Below are 14,471 nucleotides of genomic sequence, written 5' to 3'. Positions count from 1 at the left end.
GCTGATGCTTTCACTTGGTGTTGCACTGCACAGAACAAAACTGATTTGTTCTAGGATTTACAGGAATACATCTACAAAGCCAAAGACTAGACATAAACTCTGGGAAAAAATACTTGGACAACTGAAATTATTATGAGGAATCAAATATATTTTCCTACTTTCTATCTCATAGTATGGAATGGAGATGTTTATTTTGCTGGCTGATGTTTATCCACTAAAAATATCAACTGACAGAAATTTTATAAAATGTGATACATTTGTATGAAGGTTGAGAGTGAGCTGAATAATTCAGTGATTAATATGAGGGACATAATGGCTTATCTCTACCCATAGGTGACATCATGCATTAATTTTGTAGAATTATTCAGGTCTTGAAATGGGGCAGGGGAACAAGCTTGATGTCTCTGAAAGGAAAGGGTGTGGTACACACCTAGGAGAGAGATGATAGAAACAGAACATAAAAAAGGTTCATGAAATGTGTGAAGGCAAGCACTCTAGGCCCCATTTAGTAAATGCAGAAGAAACATCCATATCCCAAAACCTAAAATTTAAAATGTTTTCTTACATTTCTTACATTTTCTTACATCTTACAGTGATGGAAGAAAACGTGCAGTTAAATGTAAGACAGGAAAACAACGTGTCATTGCACTGCAATGAATCCAGTTCAAATTTTAGTAAGCAAGTGAGAATCTCTACGCATTACGAACTTCCACTAATGCCAGTTGTTGGTGATATTAATTTCTACAGTTAACCATAGGGATAGGTGACATACAGCCTTCAAGGAGGTATGGTACCTCTTAGGCTCTATCTAAACTGGGGACTTTTCTGTTAGCACAGCCCAGCTGGGCAAGTCCTGAGGCTGGTGCAGACCTCAGCACAAACTTGACAAGCTGCTCTAGCTTACAACTAGAGTCACCTGAAAAGAACTTTCCACAGAGCAGGATATCTGGACCACAGATCACCCCAGCAACTCACCCACCTCATCTTCGTACATACAGACAGCATTGACTAATTCTGCTATGGGACACTAAGAGGCAGAATGCTGTGAAGTAGCCAAAGGGGGACTAGGAGCTAGCTCAATTTTTGTAAGAATGGAGGCGTTAGAGTATCAATGTGGGGGAGCTCGAGTGGGTTAATACTGCTTGGGGAGGTAAACTTATCAATTATCCCACATGTATAGCTAAGCATTCTTCCTCAGGAAGGCAGGATGTACAGAGATTTTACCTAATGTATTCAAAAGTTATTCTGCATCATTCACATGCTAACCTGTTTGCTTTTGCTTGTTTTTATTAATTCATTTGTTTTAAAAATCATGGTATTCTGAACAAGGAGAAAAAGTAGCTTCACAGGAGAAAGGGACAACAAACTGTCTACTATCTGAAAACAACCAAATCCAAGGGCAAGAATTCTGCGAGAATCCAGGAAACGCCTGCAGGTTAACTTACTGGCTAGCTAAAAAACTGTAAAGCACAGCTGAGATGAAGCAGAGATGGCATAGGTGACTGACATGCATAAGGCCTGGGCAGCAGAGCTCCCAACTTCTCACCCTGTCCCACCCAACTTTAACATATGTGGTGATCATGAGAAGCAGAAACAGAAAGGGAAAAAGGTGAGAAAAGTGTAAGAGAATAGAGATCGCGGGGCGTGAAGACTGATGAATGAGAGGGAAATAATTTTCTTCCCAATGATCTGTAGAATATGAAAAGTTCTTGAATCTGAAACTGTGTCACTACTGCTTATATAAGGGTATGTCTGTGTACATGGGGGCATATACACACGTCTAGTTTTGGATTTGCAATGACAAGTTGTTTAGCTGAGGGGGAAGATTGCAGTTTTAGGACCATATTTGGAAGAGGAATGATTTTTAACTTTCCTTTGCAATCCTTGGTATCTTTTTAGTTCAAAAATTTTTATGAAAATTGATTTCTCAAAGCAGTTTTATAAGTCCAGAGTCAAAACACTGAAGTGAGAAAACTTTATTCCTACTTAAATGAGAAGCATACAGTTAGCCATAGAATCACTGTTGCCACAAATACACACTGCCACCACAAAAAGGGAATCTGGTCTGCTATGTTCAGCTCCTAGTATTGCACTTAGCAAAACACATAGAAACACACATAATTTTAAGCATATGCTTAACCCTTTCCTGAATCAGAGCCTAAAATGTTCCTAATATTCTTTCCAGCCCAGTACCATTATTGGATTAGATGCATGGAAAGTGAACAGCATAAGGGAATGTGCCTATTCTAAGGGAGAGAGTCCTTCTTTTAGACTTTCTACACATACTATATTATTCTCTGTCCATTCCTGCTTCATTAATATTAATAAAAGCTTGTGTATTCAAGACATTTATAATACTGAATTACATTACTCAGTGGCTCTAATTATGTTATTTCTTGAATTCCAAATTGACTCCCAGCCTTACTCATTTTACCAGGTTTAAATAAGAATATGATTCATCATTTACAGAAAGCACATTACATAAGTTACACAGTTTCACAATTGAGCACACTGACTGTCTGCATTGAAGCTACAAATAGGAATAGGAATAGAGAGGACTTTCTATCCTTAGTTTGAAATTAAACTTAGACTACTGTATCAATCATGAGAAAACATTCATCACATGTTTTAGATGTTCCAAACTAATAATAGTCTGGGACTGGTTTTCAAAGAAAGATACAGCTGTGCTTAGGAAGGGTGTGAATCCCAAGTACAACTGCTGCAAATAAAAGCTTTGTTTCTTTTTTCCTATCAGATTCCACATGAGGAAAATTTACTCCATATGTAGTACATATAATAGTTTTGCAATTCTAATGAAAAGTGTTAGCCACAGGCAGATTATACAGCGTCAAAACTCTAGTAAATTCAGCAATGTACTGTGGCCTACAGATGCAACTCCAATAATAGTAAGTGAGCTCATCCTTAGTGTGGAAGATTATTCATTAGGGAGAGAATAATGTAAGTGATATGATCATTACATCACCTTTTCCTGTACATTATTCTCACTGCAGCTGACAGAGAAAACATTTCTCAGTTTTAAGTTACATTATTTTCAAATTTTGCAGAGCCTAGATAAAAGTGGTATTTGAAAGTATATGTACTTTTAAAGTTTCATTTGATAACAAAGAAGAGCTAATGATGCAGTGTTGAATTACTTGTTCAGTATCTCTGTTTTCTTCACATAAAATAGTTATTCCATAGTATCACATCCCACATCTATCAACACTAGCTATTTTTTACTTCTAGTTAAAGGTTTTGAGGCACAGATATTTTGAATCTATGTAATCACCGAATCACAGAATGAAAACTTTTGGTTGAAAGACAGGATCAATGCAATTAGTGTAAAAGAGGTCTTAATTTTAAACTCAAAAGAAATTTTCCAAAAGTTACAAACTCAGGGAAATTTATGTTCAGATTACAGCAGTAACATGTTTCCAAGAAGATGGAGCCAATGAAGAAATATGAAAAGATTTCTTGGCTTTTTCTGTGCTTTTGGTAATAATGGTTTATTATCTCTATATTCAAGGATAAGGAGAAAACCACATTCATTATGATTAGGATGGAATTTATCATGATAAACAGTGTGTTTACTGATATGACTGCATGAAGCTGGAAATAATGTAAACCAACAGCAGAAGCCCTCTTAACTTTGAGACTATGCATTCATAATTTTGAAATTATGCATACTTTGGTCTTATTTTTCCAAATCAGACCACTGTTCCACAATGTTCTCAGCACCTGCCATCAGAATCAGAATTATTATCAACAGTTTGTAAAAGCCTTAGCCCAGGCTAGTACAGACATATGTGTTTGTAGATCACGACCTAGTTTTTCAAGTTTCCACTAAATAAGGATGTTGTGAGGACTTGGAATGCTTATGTGCAAACTTACATAGCATTTTTAAAACCAAATTAATCTAGCAAAAAAATACCAGTTTCAAAATTTAAACAGTAGTCCTATTTGTGTAGCAGACATTCTTCAGACAATTAACGCAATAAAGTTTTTAAAATAAACCCCTTTGCTCCATTTAGTGTATTTGATTGAATAATGAGGTGGGGAACGGGAACAGACTTTTCATTCAGTTCTGCTGCTTTCACTAGTGTACACCTCTGCATAACTACTTGCCACTGTTGTTGGCTTAATCATAGGAGAGTGCGACTGATCCAAGTATTTTGTATAAGGAAATAATCACAAAATATTTATCCTGGTTTTGGCTTCTTTGCTATGGTATCTACCTCATGCACTTGTTGCATTCACAGGGATTTCCTGCTGTTGTGTGCACCAAGCTGGTTTACTACATGTGCTTCTACTTTTGTACTATATTGTTTTTCCTGCCTGAACAATTACCAAGCAGTGCAGTCTCAGTCACCATGTAGTGTAAATGCTACAACATCAATAGACAAGTCTCTCAAACACAATTAAATGGAATTCTGGAAACCTGCTCATAGATATAAAATGCCATTCTCCTCTCATTCTTATCATTCCCAGATGTGAGTGGAACAGAAAATGTTTTCTCCTTTTTAAATTTGGATATTTTTGTAGAATCATGCGTGAGAACTATGATTAATAAGTTGTCTTTAAATGTAAGATGTTCCTGATCTAAAGTATGGTAATGCTCTGAGAGTCTACATTTCATGGATGTAGATACGCTTGCAGACCAGTGGTCTCAGAAAATGGTTTGCAGGGACCAAGCCAATGTGGTAAGCAGTGCAATAAAGATGGTCTGGTTTACCACAAGCTGCTATCCTACTTTAACTAACATTACTTATATCTTTTTTTTTGGTGCTCCTTTCTTCCCCTCTCCTTATTTCCCAGTCCTCTTCTAGGTGTTCTGTCTGTTTTGGATTAGCAAGTGGCAATATGTGCTATGGCTGGTGTGGAGTTATTGCAAGCAGTTTGGCTTGCTGGTACCCAAGCTGATTAGGAAACTGACTACAGCTTCTGGTAGGCAAAAGATGACAGGTTGGAACAGGACTCTCCCACCATGAAGCCAGTGTATTTGGGTCTCCTAATGCCTTTGACACCCCTACTTCTCCATTAAGCTTGGCTGACCAATAGCTTTAAAGATTGTTACAGTGGATTGGCAGGCACTGTCTGAATGCAAAGGACTCACTTCCATAGAAAAACAGAACAAAAATATAGTGGGGAAGTTGAAGGTCTGAAAATATCAAAACCCTCATTTCCTTACAACAGGGAGTACGAAATAATGTTATTATTACTGAGACTGATAAAATTATTTTCCCCTCTTTCCCTCCTGTTGTAATTAAACAACTGACATCTATTTTACTAAAACATTATTGCTTTCTCCCTTTAATCAGTGTTTCCATGATTTTTTTTTTTTGTTAATTTTAAGGTTTCTTGTCTGTTGTTCAAAGTTTTGGGGTTCACAGCTGCAAAATTCCCCCCTCCCCCCCCCCAAAAAAAAAAAAGACTCAGAAAGACTTTTTTTTCTTTGGACTAGTGGTATTTTTAAATAATATCTCCAGATTACAGGTGGGACTATAAGAGAAATATCAAGCATTACAAGATCTTACAACTGTAAAACTATCCCTGACAATTTTAAATAAAAACAATACTTTTTGTGACATGGAAAAAACCCACGTAGTTTATAAATGTTGAATCCAATCCTTCTTCATAGTAATAGTGCTAGTATAATTAACAGATTTCAAGATGAAGCCCATTAACTTACATAACTTCAATAAACCGATTATGGCTAGTTCTCCTAATAGGTATTATTCATATAACCAAAGTGCCCATATGGAGCCCAGTATCGGAATGTTTTACTATAACCTCTCAAAAGACCTCCATGAGATATGCAAGTACCAGTCCCATCACTTCCCAGATGTGGGAAGCAAAGACATTATTCTTCCACAGCAGAAGACCTTGTTGCTAGCACTTGTACTGGCTCACATCTGCTGACCTTGCTGTGTCACCAGAGCACAAGCCCACCTGGGTGCCTTTGCCAGTGCAGAATGTCTATCCCTATATGAAATTTTACTGGTTAAAAGAAGTTTGTTAGAAGCTTCTAGGTGCCAGTCCTGTTATGTGATTAGCAGTGTGGTTGGTGGCTGAGGGCTGGTGTAGCATGGGAAGACATTTTCGTTCAAAGGAAGGATTATGTTTTGCCAGCTTACAAGCTTGTGTGGGAACACAAGACAACTTTTCTTAGAAAACTTTGTAGTGTAGATGAGGCCTGAGGAAATGAGGCTTTCTGGTTCCAAGGACACTTCTCACACTGACAAAGTTAGCTAAGTGCTTCCAGCCCCCTTTCCTCATCACTGATCATTTCCACGCCCGTGCTGACGCCCTCTTTGTTCTAATGTGATTGTCTGTGGAGCTGAATAATAAACCAGATCAGAGAGCTGATCCAACTTTAAAAGCACTCCTCCTCCCCTCCCCTTTTTTTTCTATTTTTGAGGACATGCTGTTCAGAGAAACATCCATAGAACCAAGGCTTGCAGAACTAGGAACCAGATCCTTAGTAACATTACAGCCAAAAAGAAATTAGATACCTAATTAAATCTGCGAATCTGATCTTCTATGACCTGTTTAGAATTGCGAGAATCCAGACCTTCAGATTCTGCCAGATTCTTCAGATTTTGCCAGCCTCTCCTCTGGCACCCTAAAACTCAGTTAATCTTCCTCATTTAGTAAATGAATGGTACTTTAATCTGTTGTCTTCTAGATGCTGAAGTTAAATAAATTTCAAAAATTTAATCTCAGTAGAGGTACTAAAAATGTTGACTTAAGCCTTAGCTGAGGGATATGCAAATGCAACAGCATACCAAATATATTTGCATTAAAGATCTAATTGAATTAACTGTTCACACAGCTTCTACAGTCAGCTTGTCATGACTTCCTTTGCAGCTTGACGACCTCCATTTTTGATAGAGAGATTTAAAAGGTTTTCTTCCTTCCCCGGGGATTAAAGATAGCCATGAGCACTAATTAGCCACCTGCACCCATAGCTCAGTGCTACAGCTTGTTTACCTTACAAAGGCTGCTGCACCCCTGGGAAAAAGTCATAGTTCGGTGGTTTTTTTCTTTTAAACATTTCAAGTTCAGTTCCTCCAAGAAAAGTTTAACAGTGTACACAATTGTTAGCATTACTAGGAGAAAGAGTCCCCTTTTCTCACAGCGCTACCTGGGTTCTGTAGAAGAGAAAATAAACATTGTTTATTTTTCTTCTCTTTTTATTTTCTCTTTTTCATCAAGCAATTCACACATATGGTGTTAGCTGCAGCACTTTGCTCCCTATAACATGCAAAAATGAGACTTTGAAAATAAAAGTAATATTTAGCAATCACAGGAGCTTTATTCATGTTTGCACGATGTAGAATCCACTAAATAGCCAATGAAAATATAAGAAAAAAGTCAGAAATAAAGAAAGGAAACCTCTTCTTAAATCCTTTAATGCAGTGATGCTTAAGTTGTTTTTTTATTTTCAAACTGTGTCTTTGAATGCAGCACTATTTAGGACTACCAACTGATCTAGTTATAATTTAAACTGTATTCTGATTCCTGTTAGCTATTTTTCCTTACCATGACTGGCTAAGAATGGTAAAAAATGTTCTTCTTTGTCTTTTATAAGCTCTGACTCAGTGGCAGGCAAGTACTACTCATGGGCCTGATGTAAAGCCTAGTGAAGTCAACTGGAATGTTTCCAATGACTTCATTAGACTTTGGATTGGGTCTGAAGTGCAGCAATTTACTCAACTCTGGAGCATAAATTACAGACATAAAAAACAAATTATTTGTGTGTTGCTGGATTACTGACAGCAAAATGTATGATGTCAGAAAAATAATAGGCAGAGATAGCCTGCACAAGTTGGAAAAGCTTAAAATATAGCCAAAGATAGGGGAACACTCTTTGGCAAGAATGGAGACAGTCTCAGTTCTACTGCTGATGGAGGATAGTTGAGTAATTTGACAGACAATTATGTGATTAATCTAGCAGGAGAAGATGCTATCTATCTCACTCAGTCACCACTTCGCTGCCTGATCATTAGACTAATATCTCGATGAGACGATGGTCTGCTATCACAGCAGGAAGAGCTCTGAATCCTTAACAACTGATGGAAACCCCTTTGGAAATGTTAAGAATTCCAGTGACCTAAGCTCAGAGCAGAGGCGAACAATGTGAGCCAAACACATCAGCTCAGTTTGTTGCCAGAGTAAGTATGACAATGTTGAAGAGAACTGAATGTGAATGTTATTTAAACAACAAGAAACCAAGCAATCTCCACCTGAAAAATAATATTTTGCTTTAGAGAAAGATCTCCCAAATATTGTTCTTATGAAATTTCATACTATATGTCTTGCAGAGTTAGGAGTGATACAATGAGCTAGGTATTTGTTTCAGTCAAAACTTACTTAATTTCCCCATGTTTGAAAACTTCAGGATGCCCAACATCTTACCCTAGCTATCCCAGAGAAACTAACCAAAATATTTGTTACAAAGTGGTTATTTAGTTGAACCAACTCTTCTCAGATGAGTATTTTATTTCAGTGTACAATAATCCAATCACTGAAGAGTAATTCTACTTTGTAAAAAGATTTACTATTTTGGAATAAACCCATTTTTTGTTCTTGCAGAGCCTATCCAAGCAAGAGCTGTTATCCTGGAATAGCTGATTATGCAACAGCTACATCAATCCAGCTCTGAAGATGTGTGGAACCTTAGTATTCAAACATCGATTTCTCCCAGATTGGAAGTATTTTTAACTTTTAGAATTTGGTTCAGGTTATTCTTGACCTAGATGTATATATCTTTAGCTTCACTTTATTAGCAAATCAGGGAAAATTTTTATTTAGAGAGGTATGTACATTAAAATAGTTTGTATTTTAAGAATGTTAAAAGAAACATGAAATTGGTATTTAAAGTGGGTAAAAAACCTTTACAACAGTAGGTAATATTACATTGTAAGCCACAGAACTGAAAGACGCACATATTTTGTTTATAAAGTTGATACGCAAAATAAAATTGTATTTTTAAAAAGATAGAAAGATGCAAGTTAAACTTTGAAATAATAAGGTGTGCCTTAGATTAATTTATATGGATTATTTATTTATACAGTAGCATTTACTGATTTGTTTTTAAGTAATATTTTGCTATTAGAAGCCATCTCCCTCTCCCAAAAGCAAACAAAACCCCCTGCGAATAAGTAAAAAACACCTTTTAGCATTCCTTTTCTATTCAACTTTCTCCATATTTTGAATCTTTTTGTTTTCACAACTGAAACAGGAATGGACAGGGAAATTGGACAGGCAAATGGAAAATAAAAGCCAAGGTTTTTTTTTTTTATTATTAAACCAGATAACACAGTAACAAATACAGATTAGGTCCTGGACAAACAAACCTTTCCACAGAACACACCTGTGCTTTAAAGTAAGGCAATTTTTTACCACTATTATCAGTCTAATAACAGATTCTCCTCACAAACCTTTCTTCACTTACTGCCTCAAATCATCATGGTCAGCATAATACTATCCAGGCTGGAACAAAAAGAATGGGAAAGGGAAAAGGGTACAGAGAAGAAACCCTTGGAATAATACTTGGAAAGAAAAATTTTGAGTAACTGGAAACACTTGTCTTTTTAAAATCACTATACAAGAAAAGATGCTTTTCTGAGATAATTTTTTTCCTTTATTTTTATACTGGCTATAGCTGAAACTGACGTCTTTTTCTTGAACACCATCTATTTTCTGCTGGGCAGATCACATACAACCTCACCTCACAAGTGCTGTGCACTCTTGCTTTGTTCCAGTAAAACATGTATGTGCTCAGCTTTATATATGTATACTCCCTGTGAATTAATGTCAACAGATAGTAAACTATTTGATGCAAAAAGCTTTGTTTAACGTTATTTTAAAAAAAATTGGTAGGATTCCCAGGCAGGATTTTTACAGACCTTTTCCCACATAAGATGGGCAATTAGCATGAAAAGTGACTTCCAGTTCTCAAAGTTTCATTTCAGTTGGGAGCCAATATGATTTAGCGGCTAGACTAGTTTAAAAGACAAGGAGCCAGAAGAGTTTAACATTTTCAGGAAGGCTGAACCATTCACTGAATTACCTTGGACTAATCACTTAACTGTTATGTTCTTCAGTGAAACCATCTGTAATTCTGATTCAACCGCTCTCCCCCCCCTAAAAAAACCCACCTCATTAAGAAACAGATACTTAAGGCTGGTTCAGTTCTCCGAAGTAAATAAATTACAAAAAAGAGGAAGACAAATATGGCATGAGAACAAGACATTCCTTTAGCGACCTTTCTAAGTCAAACTGAGGTGCAGCTGCAATGAAAGCCTACTCCACTGCAAGGTTGTATATCACTAAGCTAAAAGCCAGCACAAAATACAGTCTGATGTCTACTTGATTATTAAATGCTCACTTTGAAACTAGAAGGCAAAATTCAGACTTCACTTATATAGGTACAACCTCACAGATTTTAGAAAAAACAGTGGAAATCCATGGGGTAGCATCCTGCGGAGCCTAAACTTCATGCACACAAAAGAAGACACTTTTAAGTCAAGGAAACAGGCATTGGCAGCATTCAGTACTTCACATTCTTTGTTGACACATGTGCTTACTTTAAAGCACTGTGCATTTTTGCGGTACTCTATCACAGAGAAAACAGTTGTCATAGCTATTGTTCTAGTCTGGATACTAGCTCAGACTATCTCATGGAAAACAGCAACACTATTACCATACAAAGATGTACGGCAAATGGAAAATTAATCTGGCAGTTAAGGCACAAGAACAGAGATCAGGAACCCACCCAAGTTCCATTTCCAGATATGTCAAACGCTTCCTGGACGATCATGTGCATATTGTCAAATTTTATGTTCCAGTTTCCTCATCTGCAAAATGGATCTAGCAGCACTGTTAGAGAAGTTCTGTGCTTTGAGACTGAGACGAAAAAAGGCTGAAAAGGTCTGCAGTTAAGAAGGAACTGCACATTGCTAACTATGGCAGCCTTACTTAATTCTTTTCAGTTAATGCATCATTCAGTTAGTTTGGCATATCATTGAAAACATTTTGCAGTAGAGGCATACACAGTTTAAATGCCTCTATGTGTCATCATCATCTGAGTTAATACTCTCTCTTACAGAGAATGCATGTGAATTTTGTACTTAAAAACATGCAGAAGCCCTGTATCCTACTGAAATGCAACACAATATGTGGAAAATCTGTAATTTCAAACAAAGTTACTTGCAGTGGTTCACAAAACTGAGGACAAAATGGTATTTTCAGCAAAGCAGTGTGCTATATTGGTTATACTTCTTTTCATAATCTGAATCACAGCTACATACTGCAATACTGTCACTTCACACATCAATAGAACTAGACCTAGCCACAGCACAGGGAACCACTAATGTATCACTTCAGCATGCAAAGAGCCTCTCATGGCACCAAGCCAACAAAACAGTGTATTTCTGTGCCTGTATACAGCTGGCAGAGGCAGAATAGATGGGAAAACAACCTGACAATCCGCTGCTGCTTTATTTACACCTCAGGGTTGTTGTAGGACAATGCCTGGGGACAGACCTAGCTCAGAATTGGACATTTCTCAGCCCTGTGCCTTGGAGCTGGGCTGCATCCTTCATGTTTTCAGTCAAAAATCTCTTTTTCTGGCTTTTTTTTTTTTTTTTTTTGGGGGGGGGGGGGTGAGGGAGGGCGAGGGAGCATGCATTGAGTGTACTGACTGTGTCCCATAACAAAATTATCTGTTCAGAAGTTATTGCTGTGTTCCCTCGTCTCACACTTGAACACGTTAGAAAAATTAAAACCTAAAATGTTAAAGGAACTAGTGCCATCTAAAGGCTAATAAGCTGAACTACAACATACGGCCACTAGCCCTATAACCATAAGGAAAACCACTGCATCTAACTGCTACCGACTTTCACTTACTCTGTTGCTGAGAACAGCGTAGGCACCAGAAGGCTTTAGCCAGGGGAAAAAAGTTCTTATTACTCAGAAAGATTGTCTCGTACAAAGTCCATCTCTTTGTATATGATTTTTTTTATTTATCACTAGAGCTTTATTAGTAACATGATTTTTTCCCGATTTTACTTATAAGTATTATTTCATTGCACTTGCACTTACCTTAGGCAAAGCTGATAGTAGTATTAATTGCTGCTCATTTCAAAAATCAAAGAATGAATATTCTGCAGCAATATTAGAGATTTATTAATATTAGACAGGCTCCTCCAAACATGTACAGACTTCTTAAACATGAAGAAAAGTACCTGATTTCTAGAAGATCCTGACTTTGTGCTCGATTTTCATGTAAGGCTAAAAAATGTCTCTTTCTTGGTAACTTTTCTGGATCTCTAAAATAAAATAATAATTAAATCAACCAGGTTGGTTAATTTAAAACTTAATTTTAAATATGTTTGCTTTAAAAAAGAAATACTACAAAAGTAGTATTATTAAGCAGTATGGACTTTCTGTTCAAGCTATAAGGAAAGTCAAGCTACTGAACAATTAATCTCAGTTTACTGAAGTATTAAACCAGTTTTTGACAAACATCTTTTTCTGCAAGCAAGTGGCAGTATTTTCTTCACTTCTGTTTATTTAACTAGCTCACTTAAATGAATTATCCCAGCTGACTTTTTTTTTTTTTCCATTATTTCCATTCATAAATAAAATACAGATGGAAAGGACAGGATGAGCTCTACTAGTTCTACAAACTTGAAAGAATGAGTGATCAAACCAATTAAAATCTCTTCTTACAAGTATATTTCCATTTTTTTAATAAAGCCTTCTTCAGTGCAAAAGATACATAGATAATCTTCTTAAGAAGAAGGTTCAAATAGATGATGGTAATCTTATTTAACTAAAAGCAACTATAAGGAGTTTTTTCTCACGTTTTTCTTTCAATTCCCATATTTATCCATCAGGAGTTTGATATGAATCACAAGTAAAAGCATAATAACTATCTAGTAAAATAGAAATGAAACAGTCCTTATCTTCTAAAATAGTAAAATGTATGTAAAAATCAAGAATCCATATAAATGTTATGTTAAAGTCTGAAACATCTCAGATGTATGTAGATGTAGCATGCCCTCTTTGTTAGCAAAAAGAAATGTTACATTATGCATAAAGACTATAATCAGCACATTTTAATGGTTACCAATCAGTGAAAAATCAGTCTTTAAGAAAAAAATACAGCTGTAATTAAAGATTAAAAGCAATCATTTAAATCAAAGTTTCCTGTTCACTGATTTGATTCCTTTTCATGATGGCTGATTTAAACAACTCCTCTAATATATGCTACTGTTTACTCATTCTGAGTTACAGAAATATTTTTTTTTTTAAACAAAATACTGCTGCCAGATGCCTCACTTTTTCTAGCTACAGTCACACATTTACTTCTGTAAACAGAATTCTGTCCCTTTACTTCCTAACCCATATCATGGAATTCCCCTGTCCACTTTTTACTGACATCAATGTACTTGCAGCCAAGCAGTCAGCTGCATCAGTTCCCTGATCCAGATGAAATAAATTTGTTGAAAACAACAGCAAATTACTTTTCATGAAGGACAGTCTAGGCACAAGAGGAAGTAGCTGGAACAAGCCTGGAGAAAAGGTGGGACTCTTCCTCTGTAACAGTCTTGTGGTGGGTTGACCCTGGCTGGACACCAGTTGCCCACCAAAGCTGCTCTATCGCTCCCCCTCTTAAGATGGACAGGGGGTGAGAGAATATAACAAAAGGCTCGTGGGTTGAGATAAGGACAGAGAGATCACTCAGCAACCACCATCACAGGCAAAACAGACTTGGCTTGGAGAAATTAGTTTAATTTAATACCAATGAAAACAGAGTAGGATAATGAAAAAATAAAAACTAAATCTTAAAACACCTTCCCCCAACCCCTCCCTTCTTCCTGGGCTTAACTTTACGCTCGATTTTCTCTACCTCCTCCCCCAGCGGCGCAGGGGGACAGGGAATAGCGGTCAGCTCACCACATGTTGTCACTGCCGCTCCTTCCCCCTCATGGGGAAGACTCTTCACATTCTTCCCCTGCTCCAGCATGTGATCCCTCCCATGGGAGACAATCCTCCATGAACTTCTCCAACAGGAGTCCTTCCCACTGGCAGCAGTTCCTCACAAACTGCTCTAGAGTGAGTCCTTTTCATGGGGTGCAATCTTTCAGGAACAGACTGCTCCAGCGTGGGTCCCCGGCAGGGTCACAAGTCCTGCCAGCAAACCTGCTCCTGCATGTGCTTGTCTCGCTCCACGGGTCCACAGGTCCTGCCAGGAGCTTGCTCCAGCGCGAGCTTCCCACAGGGTCACAGCCTCCTTCGGGCATCCAGCTGGCGTGGGGTCCTCCACAGGCTGCAGGTGGTTATCTGCTCTGCCATAACCTCCATGGGCTGCAGAGGGACAAACTGCCACACCATGATCTTCACCATGGGCTGCAGGGGAATCTCTGCTCTGGCGCCTGGAGCACCTCCTCCCCCTCCTT

This window comes from Vanellus vanellus (genome assembly GCF_965231255.1).
Source record: "Vanellus vanellus genome assembly, chromosome: 4".
NCBI classification, from domain to species: domain Eukaryota; kingdom Metazoa; phylum Chordata; class Aves; order Charadriiformes; family Charadriidae; genus Vanellus; species Vanellus vanellus.
Note: the sequence above shows the minus strand (reverse complement) of the source record.